The sequence below is a fragment of the Nasonia vitripennis genome, assembly GCF_009193385.2.
Source record: "Nasonia vitripennis strain AsymCx chromosome 4 unlocalized genomic scaffold, Nvit_psr_1.1 chr4_random0007, whole genome shotgun sequence".
NCBI classification, from domain to species: domain Eukaryota; kingdom Metazoa; phylum Arthropoda; class Insecta; order Hymenoptera; family Pteromalidae; genus Nasonia; species Nasonia vitripennis.
Genome location: NW_022279643.1, coordinates 1,429,301 through 1,445,865, shown reverse-complemented (window position 1 = coordinate 1,445,865; position 16,565 = coordinate 1,429,301).

The following is a 16,565-nucleotide window of genomic DNA, read 5'->3' as shown; positions in this document are numbered from 1 at the left end:
TTAAGGTTCCGCACCTTCGATTTTAACCAAACTTGCTGTAATTATTTGTTATACTACTTCCGTCTTAATAAAAGGGATAATAGGTTTCTAACGCGAGCACTTAGTCGACAAATTTCATATTCCGTGTTTTTCACCTCTTCGAGCGCCCTCTAGACAAGGTTCCTCACCTTCGATCATGACCAAACTTGATGTAATTTTTTATTGTATTACAAGTAATAATAAACTATAGCAAATGAAGGGATAATAGGTATGTAAGCCGAGAACTTCGTCGACAAAGTTCGACATCAGCGATTTTCACATCTTCGAGCGCCCTCTAGATAAGGTTCCTCACCTTCGCTTTTAACCACACTTGCTATAATTATTTGTTATACTACCAGTAACAATAAAACGTCTTAATAAAAGGGATCATAGGTTTCTAACCCGAGCACTTAGTCGACAAAGTTCGTATTCCGCGATTTTCACCTCTTCGAGCGCCCTCTACTTAAGGTTCCTCACCTTCGATTTTAACCAAACTTGCTGTAATTATTTGCTATACTACCAGTAACAATATTCCGACTTAAAAAAAACGGATAATAGGTTTCTAACCCGAGCACTTAGTCGACAAAGTTCGAAATCCGCGATTTTCACCTCTTCGAGCGCCATCTAGATAAGGTTCCTCACCTTCGATTTTAACCAAACATGCTGTAATTATTTGCTATACTACCAGTAACAATATTCCGATTTAAAAAAAAGGGATAATAGGTTTCTATCCCGAGCACTTAGTCGACAATGTTCGAAATCCGCGATTTTCACCTCTTCGAGCGCCCTCTAGATAAGGTTCCTCACCTTCGATCATGACCAAACTTGCTGTAATTATTTGTTATACTACTTCCGTCTTAATAATAGGGATAATAGGTTTCTAACCCGAGCACTTAGTCGACAAATTTCATATTCCGCGATTTTCACCTCTTCGAGCGCCCTCTAGACAAGGTTCCTCACCTTCGATCATGACCAAACTTGCTGTAATTATTTGTTGTACTACAAGTCATAATAAACCATAGCAAATGAAGGGATAATAGGTATGTAAGCCGAGAACTTAGTCGACAAAGTTCGACATCAGAGATTTTCACCTCTTGGAGCGCCCTATAGATAAGGTTCCTCACCTTCGATCATGACCAAACTTGCTGTAATTATTTGTTATACTACCTCCGTCTTAAAAAAAGGGATAATAGGTTTCTAACCCGAGCACATAGTCGACGAAGATCGAAATCCGCGATCTTCACCTCTTCGAGCGCCCTCTAGATAAGGTTCCTCACCATCGATCATGACCAAACTTGCTGTAATTATTTGTTGTACTACAAGTAATAATAAATCATCGCAATATAAGTGATAATAGGTGTGTAAGCCGAGAACTTAGTCGACAAAGTTCGAAATCCGCGATTTTCACCTCTTCGAGCGCCCTCTAGATAAGGTTCCTCACATTCGATCATGAACAAACTTGCTGTAATTATTTGTTATACTACCAGTAACAATAATCGTCTAAAAAAGGAATAATAGGTTTGTAACCGGCACATAATCAACAAAGTTCGTATTTTTGCACCTCTTCGAGCGCCCTCTAGATAAGGTTCTCACTTCGATTTTAACCAAACTTGCTGTAATTATTTGTTATACTACCAGTATCAATAATCCGTCTAAAAAAAGGATAATAGGTTTCTAACCCGAGCACTTAGTCACAAATTCGTTTCCGCGATTTCACCTCTTCAGCGCCCTCTACTTAAGGTTCCCACCTTCGATTTAACCAAACTGCTGTAATTATTTGTTATACTACTTCCGTCTTAATAAAAGGGATAATAGGTTTCTAACGCGAGCACTTAGTCGACAAATTTCATATTCCGTGATTTTCACCTCTTCGAGCGCCCTCTAGACAAGGTTCCTCACCTTCGATCATGACCAAACTTGCTGTATTATTTGTTATACTACCAGTAACAATAATCCGTCTAAAAAAAGGAATAATAGGTTTCTAACCCGAGCACTTAGTCAACAAATTCGTTTCCGCGATTTTCACCTCTTCGAGCGCCCTCTAGATAAGGTTCCTCACCATCGATTTTAACCAAACTTGCTGTAATTATTTGTTATACTACCTCCGTCTTAAAAAAAGGGATAATAGGTTTCTAACCCGAGCACATAGTCGACGAAGATCGAAATCCGCGATCTTCACCTCTTCGAGCGCCCTCTAGATAAGGTTCCTCACCATCGATCATGACCAAACTTGCTGTAATTATTTGTTGTACTACAAGTAATAATAAATCATCGCAATAAAGGATAATAGGTGTGTAAGCCGAGAACTTAGTCGACAAAGTTCGAAATCCGCGATTTTCACCTCTTCGAGCGCCCTCTAGATAAGGTTCCTCACATTCGATCATGAACAAACTTGCTGTAATTATTTGTTATACTACCAGTAACAATAATCGTCTAAAAAAGGAATAATAGGTTTGTAAGCCGGGCACATAATCAACAAAGTTCGTATTTTTGCACCTCTTCGAGCGCCCTCTAGATAAGGTTGCTCAACTTCGATTTTAACCAAACTTGCTGTAATTATTTGTTATACTACCATACAATAATCCGTCTAAAAAAAGGATAATAGGTTTCTAACCCGAGCACTTAGTCAACAAATTTCGTTTTCCGCGATTTTCACCTCTTCGAGCGCCCTCTACTTAAGGTTCCCACCTTCGATTTTAACCAAACTTGCTGTAATTATTTGTTATACTACTTCCGTCTTAATAAAAGGGATAATAGGTTTCTAACGCGAGCACTTAGTCGACAAATTTCATATTCCGTGTTTTCACCTCTTCGAGCGCCCTCTAGACAAGGTTCCTCACCTTCGATCATGACCAAACTTGATGTAATTTTTTTGTATACAAGTAATAATAAACATAGCAAAGAAGGGATAATAGGTATGTAAGCCGAGAACTTAGTCGACAAAGTTCGAATCGCGATTTTCACATCTTCGAGCGCCCTCTACTTAAGGTTCCTCACCTTCGTTTTTAACCACACTTGCTATAATTATTTGTTATACTACCAGTAACAATAAAACGTCTTAATAAAAGGGATAATAGGTTTCTATCCCGAGCACTTAGTCGACAAAGTTCGTATTCCGCGATTTTCACCTCTTCGAGCGCCCTCTATAAGGTTCCTCACCTTCGATTAACCAAACTTGCTGTAATTATTTGTATACTACAGTAAAATACCATAAAAAAAGGATAATAGGTTTAACCGACACTTAGTCGACAAAGTTCGAAATCCGCGATTTTCACCTCTTCGAGCGCCATCTAGATAAGGTTCCTCACCTTCGATTTTAACCAAACATGCTGTAATTATTTGCTATACTACCAGTAACAATATTCCGATTTAAAAAAAGGGATAATAGGTTTCTATCCCGAGCACTTAGTCGACAATGTTCGAAATCCGCGATTTTCACCTCTTCGAGCGCCCTCTAGATAAGGTTCCTCACCTTCGATCATGACCAAACTTGCTGTAATTATTTGTTGTACTACAGTAATAATAAACCATAGCAAAAAGGGATAATAGGTATGTAAGCCGAGACTTAGTCGACAAAGTTCGACATCAGGATTTTCACCTCTTGGAGCGCCCTATAGATAAGGTTCCTCACCTTCGATCATGACCAAACTTGCTGTAATTATTTGTTATACTACCAGTAACAATAATCCGTCTAAAAAAGGATACTAGGATTTAACCGAGCACATAGTCGACAAAGTTCAAATCCGCGATTTTCGCCTCTTCGAGCGCCCTCTAGATAAGGTTCCTCACCATCGATTTAACCAAACTTGCTGTAATTATTTGTTATACTACCTCCGTCTTAAAAAAAGGGATAATAGATTTCTAACCCGAGCACATAGTCGACGAAGATCGAAATCCGCGATCTTCACCTCTTCGAGCGCCCTCTAGATAAGGTTCCTCACCATCGATCATGACCAAACTTGCTGTAATTATTTGTTGTACTACAAGTAATAATAAATCATCGCAATATAAGTGATAATAGGTGTGTAAGCCGAGAACTTAGTCGACAAAGTTCGAAATCCGCGATTTTCACCTCTTCGAGCGCCCTCTAGATAAGGTTCCTCACATTCGATCATGAACAAACTTGCTGTAATTATTTGTTATACTACCAGTAACAATAATCTGTCTTAAAAAAGGATAATAGGTTTCTAACCCGAGCACTTAGTCAACAAATTTCGTTTTCCGCGATTTTCACCTCTTCGAGCGCCCTCTACTTAAGGTTCCGCACCTTCGATTTTAACCAAACTTGCTGTAATTATTTGTTATACTACTTCCTTCTTAATAAAAGGGATAATAGGTTTCTAACGCGAGCACTTAGTCGACAAATTTCATATTCCGTGTTTTTCACCTCTTCGAGCGCCCTCTAGACAAGGTTCCTCACCTTCGATCATGACCAAACTTGATGTAATTTTTTATTGTACGACAAGTAATAATAAACCATAGCAAATGAAGGTATAATAGGTATGTAAGCCGAGAACTTAGTCGACAAAGTTCGACATCAGCGATTTTCACATCTTCGAGCGCCCTCTAGATAAGGTTCCTCACCTTCGCTTTTAACCACACTTGCTATAATTATTTGTTATACTACCAGTAACAATAAAACGTCTTAATAAAAGGGATCATAGGTTTCTAACCCGAGCACTTAGTCGACAAAGTTCGAAATCCGCGATTTTCACCTCTTCGAGCGCCCTCTAGATAAGGTTCCTCACCTTCGATCAAGACCAAACTTGCTGTAATTATTTGTTGTAAAACAAGTAATAATAAACCATAGAAAAAGAAGGGATAATAGGTGTGTAAGCCGAGAACTTAGTCGACAAAGTTCGACATCAGCGATTTTCACCTCTTGGAGCGCCCTATAGATAAGGTTCCTCACCTTCGATCATGACCAAACTTGCTGTATTTATTTGTTATACTACCAGTAACAATAATCCGTCTAAAAAAAGGATACTAGGATTCTAACACGAGCACATAGTCGACAAAGTTCAAAATCCGCGATTTTCGCCTCTTCGAGCGCCCTCTAGATAAGGTTCCTCACCATCGATTTTAACCAAACTTGCTGTAATTATTTGTTATACTACCTCCGTCTTAAAAAAAGGGATAATAGGTTTCTAACCCGAGCACATAGTCGACGAAGAACGAAATCCGCGATCTTCACCTCTTCGAGCGCCCTCTAGATAAGGTTCCTCACCATCGATCATGACCAAACTTGCTGTAATTATTTGTTGTACTACAAGTAATAATAAATCATCGCAATATAAGTGATAATAGGTGTGTAAGCCGAGAACTTAGTCGACAAAGTTCGAAATCCGCGATTTTCACCTCTTCGAGCGCCCTCTAGATAAGGTTCCTCACATTCGATCATGAACAAACTTGCTGTAATTATTTGTTATACTACCAGTAACAATAATCTGTCTTAAAAAAGGAATAATAGGTTTGTAAGCCGGGCACATAATCAACAAAGTTCGTATTTTTTGCACCTCTTCGAGCGCCCTCTAGATAAGGTTGCTCAACTTCGATTTTAACCAAACTTGCTGTAATTATTTGTTATACTACCAATATCAATAATCCGTCTAAAAAAAGGATAATAGGTTTCCAACCCGAGCACTTAGTCAACAAATTTCGTTTTCCGCGATTTTCACCTCTTCGAGCGCCCTCTACTTAAGGTTCCGCACCTTCGATTTTAACCAAACTTGCAGTAATTATTTGTTACACTACTTCCGTCTTAATAAAAGGGATAATAGGTTTCTAACGCGAGCACTTAGTCGACAAATTTCATATTCCGTGTTTTTCACCTCTTCGAGCGCCCTCTAGACAAGGTTCCTCACCTTCGATCATGACCAAACTTGATGTAATTTTTTATTGTATTACAAGTAATAATAAACTATAGCAAATGAAGGGATAATAGGTATGTAAGCCGAGAACTTCGTCGACAAAGTTCGACATCAGCGATTTTCACATCTTCGAGCGCCCTCTAGATAAGGTTCCTCACCTTCGCTTTTAACCACACTTGCTATAATTATTTGTTATACTACCAGTAACAATAAAACGTCTTAATAAAAGGGATCATAGGTTTCTAACCCGAGCACTTAGTCGACAAAGTTCGTATTCCGCGATTTTCACCTCTTCGAGCGCCCTCTACTTAAGGTTCCTCACCTTCGATTTTAACCAAACTTGCTGTAATTATTTGCTATACTACCAGTAACAATATTCCGACTTAAAAAAAACGGATAATAGGTTTCTAACCCGAGCACTTAGTCGACAAAGTTCGAAATCCGCGATTTTCACCTCTTCGAGCGCCATCTAGATAAGGTTCCTCACCTTCGATTTTAACCAAACATGCTGTAATTATTTGCTATACTACCAGTAACAATATTCCGATTTAAAAAAAAGGGATAATAGGTTTCTATCCCGAGCACTTAGTCGACAATGTTCGAAATCCGCGATTTTCACCTCTTCGAGCGCCCTCTAGATAAGGTTCCTCACCTTCGATCATGACCAAACTTGCTGTAATTATTTGTTATACTACTTCCGTCTTAATAAAAGGGATAATAGGTTTCTAACCCGAGCACTTAGTCGACAAATTTCATATTCCGCGATTTTCACCTCTTCGAGCGCCCTCTAGACAAGGTTCCTCACCTTCGATCATGACCAAACTTGCTGTAATTATTTGTTGTACTACAAGTCATAATAAACCATAGCAAATGAAGGGATAATAGGTATGTAAGCCGAGAACTTAGTCGACAAAGTTCGACATCAGAGATTTTCACCTCTTGGAGCGCCCTATAGATAAGGTTCCTCACCTTCGATCATGACCAAACTTGCTGTAATTATTTGTTATACTACCTCCGTCTTAAAAAAAGGGATAATAGGTTTCTAACCCGAGCACATAGTCGACGAAGATCGAAATCCGCGATCTTCACCTCTTCGAGCGCCCTCTAGATAAGGTTCCTCACCATCGATCATGACCAAACTTGCTGTAATTATTTGTTGTACTACAAGTAATAATAAATCATCGCAATATAAGTGATAATAGGTGTGTAAGCCGAGAACTTAGTCGACAAAGTTCGAAATCCGCGATTTTCACCTCTTCGAGCGCCCTCTAGATAAGGTTCCTCACATTCGATCATGAACAAACTTGCTGTAATTATTTGTTATACTACCAGTAACAATAATCTGTCTTAAAAAAGGAATAATAGGTTTGTAAGCCGGGCATATAATCAACAAAGTTCGTATTTTGTGCACCTCTTCGAGCGCCCTCTAGATAAGGTTGCTCCACTTCGATTTTAACCAAACTTGCTGTAATTATTTGTTATACTACCAGTATCAATAATCCGTCTAAAAAAAGGATAATAGGTTTCTAACCCGAGCACTTAGTCAACAAATTTCGTTTTCCGCGATTTTCACCTCTTCGAGCGCCCTCTACTTAAGGTTCCGCACCTTCGATTTTAACCAAACATGCTGTAATTATTTGTTATACTACTTCCGTCTTAATAAAAGGGATAATAGGTTTCTAACGCGAGCACTTAGTCGACAAATTTCATATTCCGTGATTTTCACCTCTTCGAGCGCCCTCTAGACAAGGTTCCTCACCTTCGATCATGACCAAACTTGCTGTATTTATTTGTTATACTACCAGTAACAATAATCCGTCTAAAAAAAGGAATAATAGGTTTCTAACCCGAGCACTTAGTCAACAAATTTCGTTTTCCGCGATTTTCACCTCTTCGAGCGCCCTCTAGATAAGGTTCCTCACCATCGATTTTAACCAAACTTGCTGTAATTATTTGTTATACTACCTCCGTCTTAAAAAAAGGGATAATAGGTTTCTAACCCGAGCACATAGTCGACGAAGATCGAAATCCGCGATCTTCACCTCTTCGAGCGCCCTCTAGATAAGGTTCCTCACCATCGATCATGAACAAACTTGCTGTAATTATTTGTTGTACTACAAGTAATAATAAATCATCGCAATATAAGTGATAATAGGTGTGTAAGCCGAGAACTTAGTCGACAAAGTTCGAAATCCACGATTTTCACCTCTTCGAGCGCCCTCTAGATAAGGTTCCTCACATTCGATCATGAACAAACTTGCTGTAATTATTTGTTATACTACCAGTAACAATAATCTGTCTTAAAAAAGGAATAATAGGTTTGTAAGCCGGGCACATAATCAACAAAGTTCGTATTTTTTGCACCTCTTCGAGCGCCCTCTAGATAAGGTTGCTCAACTTCGATTTTAACCAAACTTGCTGTAATTATTTGTTATACTACCAATATCAATAATCCGTCTAAAAAAAGGATAATAGGTTTCTAACCCGAGCACTTAGTCAACAAATTTCGTTTTCCGCGATTTTCACCTCTTCGAGCGCCCTCTACTTAAGGTTCCGCACCTTCGATCTTAACCAAACTTGCTGTAATTATTTGTTATACTACTTCCGTCTTAATAAAAGGGATAATAGGTTTCTAACGCGAGCACTTAGTCGACAAATTTCATATTCCGTGTTTTTCACCTCTTCGAGCGCCCTCTAGACAAGGTTCCTCACCTTCGATCATGACCAAACTTGATGTAATTTTTTATTGTATTACAAGTAATAATAAACTATAGCAAATGAAGGGATAATAGGTATGTAAGCCGAGAACTTCGTCGACAACGTTCGACATCAGCGATTTTCACATCTTCGAGCGCCCTCTAGATAAGGTTCCTCACTTTCGCTTTTAACCACACTTGCTATAATTATTTGTTATACTACGAGTAACAATAAAACGTCTTAATAAAAGGGATCATAGGTTTCTAACCCGAGCACTTAGTCGACAAAGTTCGTATTCCGCGATTTTCACCTCTTCTAGCGCCCTCTAATTAAGGTTCCTCACCTTCGATTTTAACCAAACTTGCTGTAATTATTTGCTATACTACCAGTAACAATATTCCGACTTAAAAAAAACGGATAATAGGTTTCTAACCCGAGCACTTAGTCGACAAAGTTCGAAATCCGCGATTTTCACCTCTTCGAGCGCCCTCTAGATAAGGTTCCTCACCTTCGATCATGACCAAACTTGCTGTAATTATTTGTTATACTACTTCCGTCTTAATAAAAGGGATAATAGGTTTCTAACCCGAGCACTTAGTCGACAAATTTCATATTCCGCGATTTTCACCTCTTCGAGCGCCCTCTAGACAAGGTTCCTCACCTTCGATCATGACCAAACTTGCTGTAATTATTTGTTGTACTACAAGTCATAATAAACCATAGCAAATGAAGGGATAATAGGTATGTAAGCCGAGAACTTAGTCGACAAAGTTCGACATCAGAGATTTTCACCTCTTGGAGCGCCCTATAGACAAGGTTCCTCACCTTCGATCATGACCAAACTTGCTGTAATTATTTGTTGTACTACAAGTCATAATAAACCATAGCAAATGAAGGGATAATAGGTATGTAAGCCGAGAACTTAGTCGACAAAGTTCGACATCAGAGATTTTCACCTCTTGGAGCGCCCTATAGATAAGGTTCCTCACCTTCGATCATGACCAAACTTGCTGTAATTATTTGTTATACTACCTCCGTCTTAAAAAAAGGGATAATAGGTTTCTAACGCGAGCACTTAGTCGACAAATTTCATATTCCGTGTTTTTCACCTCTTCGAGCGCCCTCTAGACAAGGTTCCTCACCTTCGATCATGACCAAACTTGATGTAATTTTTTATTGTATTACAAGTAATAATAAACTATAGCAAATGAAGGGATAATAGGTATGTAAGCCGAGAACTTCGTCGACAAAGTTCGACATCAGCGATTTTCACATCTTCGAGCGCCCTCTAGATAAGGTTCCTCACCTTCGCTTTTAACCACACTTGCTATAATTATTTGTTATACTACCAGTAACAATAAAACGTCTTAATAAAAGGGATCATAGGTTTCTAACCCGAGCACTTAGTCGACAAAGTTCGTATTCCGCGATTTTCACCTCTTCGAGCGCCCTCTACTTAAGGTTCCTCACCTTCGATTTTAACCAAACTTGCTGTAATTATTTGCTATACTACCAGTAACAATATTCCGACTTAAAAAAAACGGATAATAGGTTTCTAACCCGAGCACTTAGTCGACAAAGTTCGAAATCCGCGATTTTCACCTCTTCGAGCGCCATCTAGATAAGGTTCCTCACCTTCGATTTTAACCAAACATGCTGTAATTATTTGCTATACTACCAGTAACAATATTCCGATTTAAAAAAAGGGATAATAGGTTTCTATCCCGAGCACTTAGTCGACAATGTTCGAAATCCGCGATTTTCACCTCTTCGAGCGCCCTCTAGATAAGGTTCCTCACCTTCGATCATGACCAAACTTGCTGTAATTATTTGTTATACTACTTCCGTCTTAATAAAAGGGATAATAGGTTTCTAACCCGAGCACTTAGTCGACAAATTTCATATTCCGCGATTTTCACCTCTTCGAGCGCCCTCTAGACAAGGTTCCTCACCTTCGATCATGACCAAACTTGCTGTAATTATTTGTTGTACTACAAGTCATAATAAACCATAGCAAATGAAGGGATAATAGGTATGTAAGCCGAGAACTTAGTCGACAAAGTTCGACATCAGAGATTTTCACCTCTTGGAGCGCCCTATAGATAAGGTTCCTCACCTTCGATCATGACCAAACTTGCTGTAATTATTTGTTATACTACCTCCGTCTTAAAAAAAGGGATAATAGGTTTCTAACCCGAGCACATAGTCGACGAAGATCGAAATCCGCGATCTTCACCTCTTCGAGCGCCCTCTAGATAAGGTTCCTCACCATCGATCATGACCAAACTTGCTGTAATTATTTGTTGTACTACAAGTAATAATAAATCATCGCAATATAAGTGATAATAGGTGTGTAAGCCGAGAACTTAGTCGACAAAGTTCGAAATCCGCGATTTTCACCTCTTCGAGCGCCCTCTAGATAAGGTTCCTCACATTCGATCATGAACAAACTTGCTGTAATTATTTGTTATACTACCAGTAACAATAATCCGTCTAAAAAAAGGATACTAGGATTCTAACACGAGCACATAGTCGACAAAGTTTAAAATCCGCGATTTTCGCCTCTTCGAGCGCCCTCTAGATAAGGTTCCTCACCATCGATTTTAACCAAACTTGCGGTAATTATTTGTTATACTACCTCCGTCTTAAAAAAATGGATAATAGGTTTCTAACCCGAGCACATAGTCGACGAAGATCGAAATCCGCGATCTTCACCTCTTCGAGCGCCCTCTAGATAAGGTTCCTCACCATCGATCATGACCAAACTTGCTGTAATTATTTGTTATACTACTTCCGTCTTAATAAAAGGGATAATAGGTTTCTAACGCGAGCACTTAGTCGACAAATTTCATATTCCGTGATTTTCACCTCTTCGAGCGCCCTCTAGACAAGGTTCCTCACCTTCGATCATGACCAAACTTGCTGTATTTATTTGTTATACTACCAGTAACAATAATCCGTCTAAAAAAAGGAATAATAGGTTTGTAAGCCGGGCACATAATCAACAAAGTTCGTATTTTTTGCACCTCTTCGAGCGCCCTCTAGATAAGGTTGCTCAACTTCGATTTTAACCAAACTTGCTGTAATTATTTGTTATACTACCAGTAGCAATAATCCGTCTAAAAAAAGGATAATAGGTTTCTAACCCGAGCACTTAGTCAACAAATTTCGTTTTCCGCGATTTTCACCTCTTCGAGCGCCCTCTACTTAAGGTTCCGCACCTTCGATTTTAACCAAACTTGCTGTAATTATTTGTTATACTACTTCCGTCTTAATAAAAGGGATAATAGGTTTCTAACGCGAGCACTTAGTCGACAAATTTCATATTCCGTGTTTTTCACCTCTTCGAGCGCCCTCTAGACAAGGTTCCTCACCTTCGATCATGACCAAACTTGATGTAATTTTTTATTGTATTACAAGTAATAATAAACTATAGCAAATGAAGGGATAATAGGTATGTAAGCCGAGAACTTAGTCGACAAAGTTCGACATCAGCGATTTTCACATCTTCGAGCGCCCTCTAGATAAGGTTCCTCACCTTCGCTTTTAACCACACTTGCTATAATTATTTGTTATACTACCAGTAACAATAAAACGTCTTAATAAATGGGATCATAGGTTTCTAACCCGAGCACTTAGTCAACAAAGTTCGTATTCCGCGATTTTCACCTCTTCGAGCGCCCTCTACTTAAGGTTCCTCACCTTCGATTTTAACCAAACTTGCTGTAATTATTTGCTACACTACCAGTAACAATATTCCGACTTAAAAAAAACGGATAATAGGTTTCTAACCCGAGCACTTAGTCGACAATGTTCGAAATCCGCGATTTACACCTCTTCGAGCGCCATCTAGATAAGGTTCCTCACCTTCGATTTTAACCAAACTTGCTGTAATTATTTGCTATACTACCAGTAACAATATTCCGACTTAAAAAAAACGGATAATAGGTTTCTAACCCGAGCACTTAGTCGACAAAGTTCGAAATCCGCGATTTTCACCTCTTCGAGCGCCATCTAGATAAGGTTCCTCACCTTCGATTTTAACCAAACATGCTGTAATTATTTGCTATACTACCAGTAACAATATTCCGATTTAAAAAAAAGGGATAATAGGTTTCTATCCCGAGCACTTAGTCGACAATGTTCGAAATCCGCGATTTTCACCTCTTCGAGCGCCCTCTAGATAAGGTTCCTCACCTTCGATCATGACCAAACTTGCTGTAATTATTTGTTATACTACTTCCGTCTTAATAAAAGGGATAATAGGTTTCTAACCCGAGCACTTAGTCGACAAATTTCATATTCCGCGATTTTCACCTCTTCGAGCGCCCTCTAGACAAGGTTCCTCACCTTCGATCATGACCAAACTTGCTGTAATTATTTGTTGTACTACAAGTCATAATAAACCATAGCAAATGAAGGGATAATAGGTATGTAAGCCGAGAACTTAGTCGACAAAGTTCGACATCAGAGATTTTCACCTCTTGGAGCGCCCTATAGATAAGGTTCCTCACCTTCGATCATGACCAAACTTGCTGTAATTATTTGTTATACTACCTCCGTCTTAAAAAAAGGGATAATAGGTTTCTAACCCGAGCACATAGTCGACGAAGATCGAAATCCGCGATCTTCACCTCTTCGAGCGCCCTCTAGATAAGGTTCCTCACCATCGATCATGACCAAACTTGCTGTAATTATTTGTTGTACTACAAGTAATAATAATCATCGCAATATAAGTGATAATAGGTGTGTAAGCCGAGAACTTAGTCGACAAAGTTCGAAATCCGCGATTTTCACCTCTTCGAGCGCCCTCTAGATAAGGTTCCTCACATTCGATCATGAACAAACTTGCTGTAATTATTTGTTATACTACCAGTAACAATAATCCGTCTAAAAAAAGGATACTAGGATTCTAACACGAGCACATAGTCGACAAAGTTTAAAATCCGCGATTTTCGCCTCTTCGAGCGCCCTCTAGATAAGGTTCCTCACCATCGATTTTAACCAAACTTGCGGTAATTATTTGTTATACTACCTCCGTCTTAAAAAAAGGGATAATAGGTTTCTAACCCGAGCACATAGTCGACGAAGATCGAAATCCGCGATCTTCACCTCTTCGAGCGCCCTCTAGATAAGGTTCCTCACCATCGATCATGACCAAACTTGCTGTAATTATTTGTTATACTACTTCCGTCTTAATAAAAGGGATAATAGGTTTCTAACGCGAGCACTTAGTCGACAAATTTCATATTCCGTGATTTTCACCTCTTCGAGCGCCCTCTAGACAAGGTTCCTCACCTTCGATCATGACCAAACTTGCTGTATTTATTTGTTATACTACCAGTAACAATAATCCGTCTAAAAAAAGGAATAATAGGTTTGTAAGCCGGGCACATAATCAACAAAGTTCGTATTTTTTGCACCTCTTCGAGCGCCCTCTAGATAAGGTTGCTCAACTTCGATTTTAACCAAACTTGCTGTAATTATTTGTTATACTACCAGTAGCAATAATCCGTCTAAAAAAAGGATAATAGGTTTCTAACCCGAGCACTTAGTCAACAAATTTCGTTTTCCGCGATTTTCACCTCTTCGAGCGCCCTCTAGATAAGGTTGCTCAACTTCGATTTTAACCAAACTTGCTGTAATTATTTGTTATACTACTTCCGTCTTAATAAAAGGGATAATAGGTTTCTAACGCGAGCACTTAGTCGACAAATTTCATATTCCGTGTTTTTCACCTCTTCGAGCGCCCTCTAGACAAGGTTCCTCACCTTCGATCATGACCAAACTTGATGTAATTTTTTATTGTATTACAAGTAATAATAAACTATAGCAAATGAAGGGATAATAGGTATGTAAGCCGAGAACTTAGTCGACAAAGTTCGACATCAGCGATTTTCACATCTTCGAGCGCCCTCTAGATAAGGTTCCTCACCTTCGCTTTTAACCACACTTGCTATAATTATTTGTTATACTACCAGTAACAATAAAACGTCTTAATAAATGGGATCATAGGTTTCTAACCCGAGCACTTAGTCACAAAGTTCGTATTCCGCGATTTTCACCTCTTCGAGCGCCCTCTACTTAAGGTTCCTCACCTTCGATTTTAACCAAACTTGCTGTAATTATTTGCTATACTACCAGTAACAATATTCCGACTTAAAAAAACGGATAATAGGTTTCTAACCCGAGCACTTAGTCGACAATGTTCGAAATCCGCGATTTACACCTCTTCGAGCGCCATCTAGATAAGGTTCCTCACCTTCGATTTTAACTAAAGTTGCTTTAATTATTTGTTGTACTACAAGTAATAATAAACCATAGCCAAAGAAGGGATAATAGGTGTGTAAGCCGAGAACTTAGTCGACAATTTTCGAAATCCGCGATTTTCACATCTTGGTGCGCCCTCTAGATAAGGTTCCTCACCTTCGCTTTTAACCACACTTGCTATAATTATTTGTTATACTACCAGTAACAATAAAACGTCTTAATAAAAGGGATCATAGGTTTCTAACCCGAGCACTTAGTCGACAAAGTTCGAAATCCGCGATTTTCACCTCTTCGAGCGCCATCTAGATAAGGTTCCTCACCTTCGATTTTAACCAAACATGCTGTAATTATTTGCTATACTACCAGTAACAATATTCCGATTTAAAAAAAAGGGATAATAGGTTTCTATCCCGAGCACTTAGTCGACAATGTTCGAAATCCGCGATTTTCACCTCTTCGAGCGCCCTCTAGATAAGGTTCCTCACCTTCGATCATGACCAAACTTGCTGTAATTATTTGTTGTACTACAAGTAATAATAAACCATAGCAAATGAAGGGATAATAGGTATGTAAGCCGAGAACTTAGTCGACAAAGTTCGACATCAGAGATTTTCACCTCTTGGAGCGCCCTATAGATAAGGTTCCTCACCTTCGATCATGACCAAACTTGCTGTATTTATTTGTTATACTACCAGTAACAATAATCCGTCTAAAAAAAGGATACTAGGATTCTAACACGAGCACATAGTCGACAAAGTTCAAAATCCGCGATTTTCGCCTCTTCGAGCGCCCTCTAGATAAGGTTCCTCACCATCGATTTTAACCAAACTTGCTGTAATTATTTGTTATACTACCTCCGTCTTAAAAAAAGGGATAATAGATTTCTAACCCGAGCACATAGTCGACGAAGATCGAAATCCGCGATCTTCACCTCTTCGAGCGCCCTCTAGATAAGGTTCCTCACCATCGATCATGACCAAACTTGCTGTAATTATTTGTTGTACTACAAGTAATAATAAATCATCGCAATATAAGTGATAATAGGTGTGTAAGCCGAGAACTTAGTCGACAAAGTTCGAAATCCGCGATTTTCACCTCTTCGAGCGCCCTCTAGATAAGGTTCCTCACATTCGATCATGAACAAACTTGCTGTAATTATTTGTTATACTACCAGTAACAATAATCTGTCTTAAAAAAGGATAATAGGTTTCTAACCCGAGCACTTAGTCAACAAATTTCGTTTTCCGCGATTTTCACCACTTCGAGCGCCCTCTACTTAAGGTTCCGCACCTTCGATTTTAACCAAACTTGCTGTAATTATTTGTTATACTACTTCCTTCTTAATAAAAGGGATAATAGGTTTCTAACGCGAGCACTTAGTCGACAAATTTCATATTCCGTGTTTTTCACCTCTTCGAGCGCCCTCTAGACAAGGTTCCTCACCTTCGATCATGACCAAACTTGATGTAATTTTTTATTGTACGACAAGTAATAATAAACCATAGCAAATGAAGGTATAATAGGTATGTAAGCCGAGAACTTAGTCGACAAAGTTCGACATCAGCGATTTTCACATCTTCGAGCGCCCTCTAGATAAGGTTCCTCACCTTCGCTTTTAACCACACTTGCTATAATTATTTGTTATACTACCAGTAACAATAAAACGTCTTAATAAAAGGGATCATAGGTTTCTAACCCGAGCACTTAGTC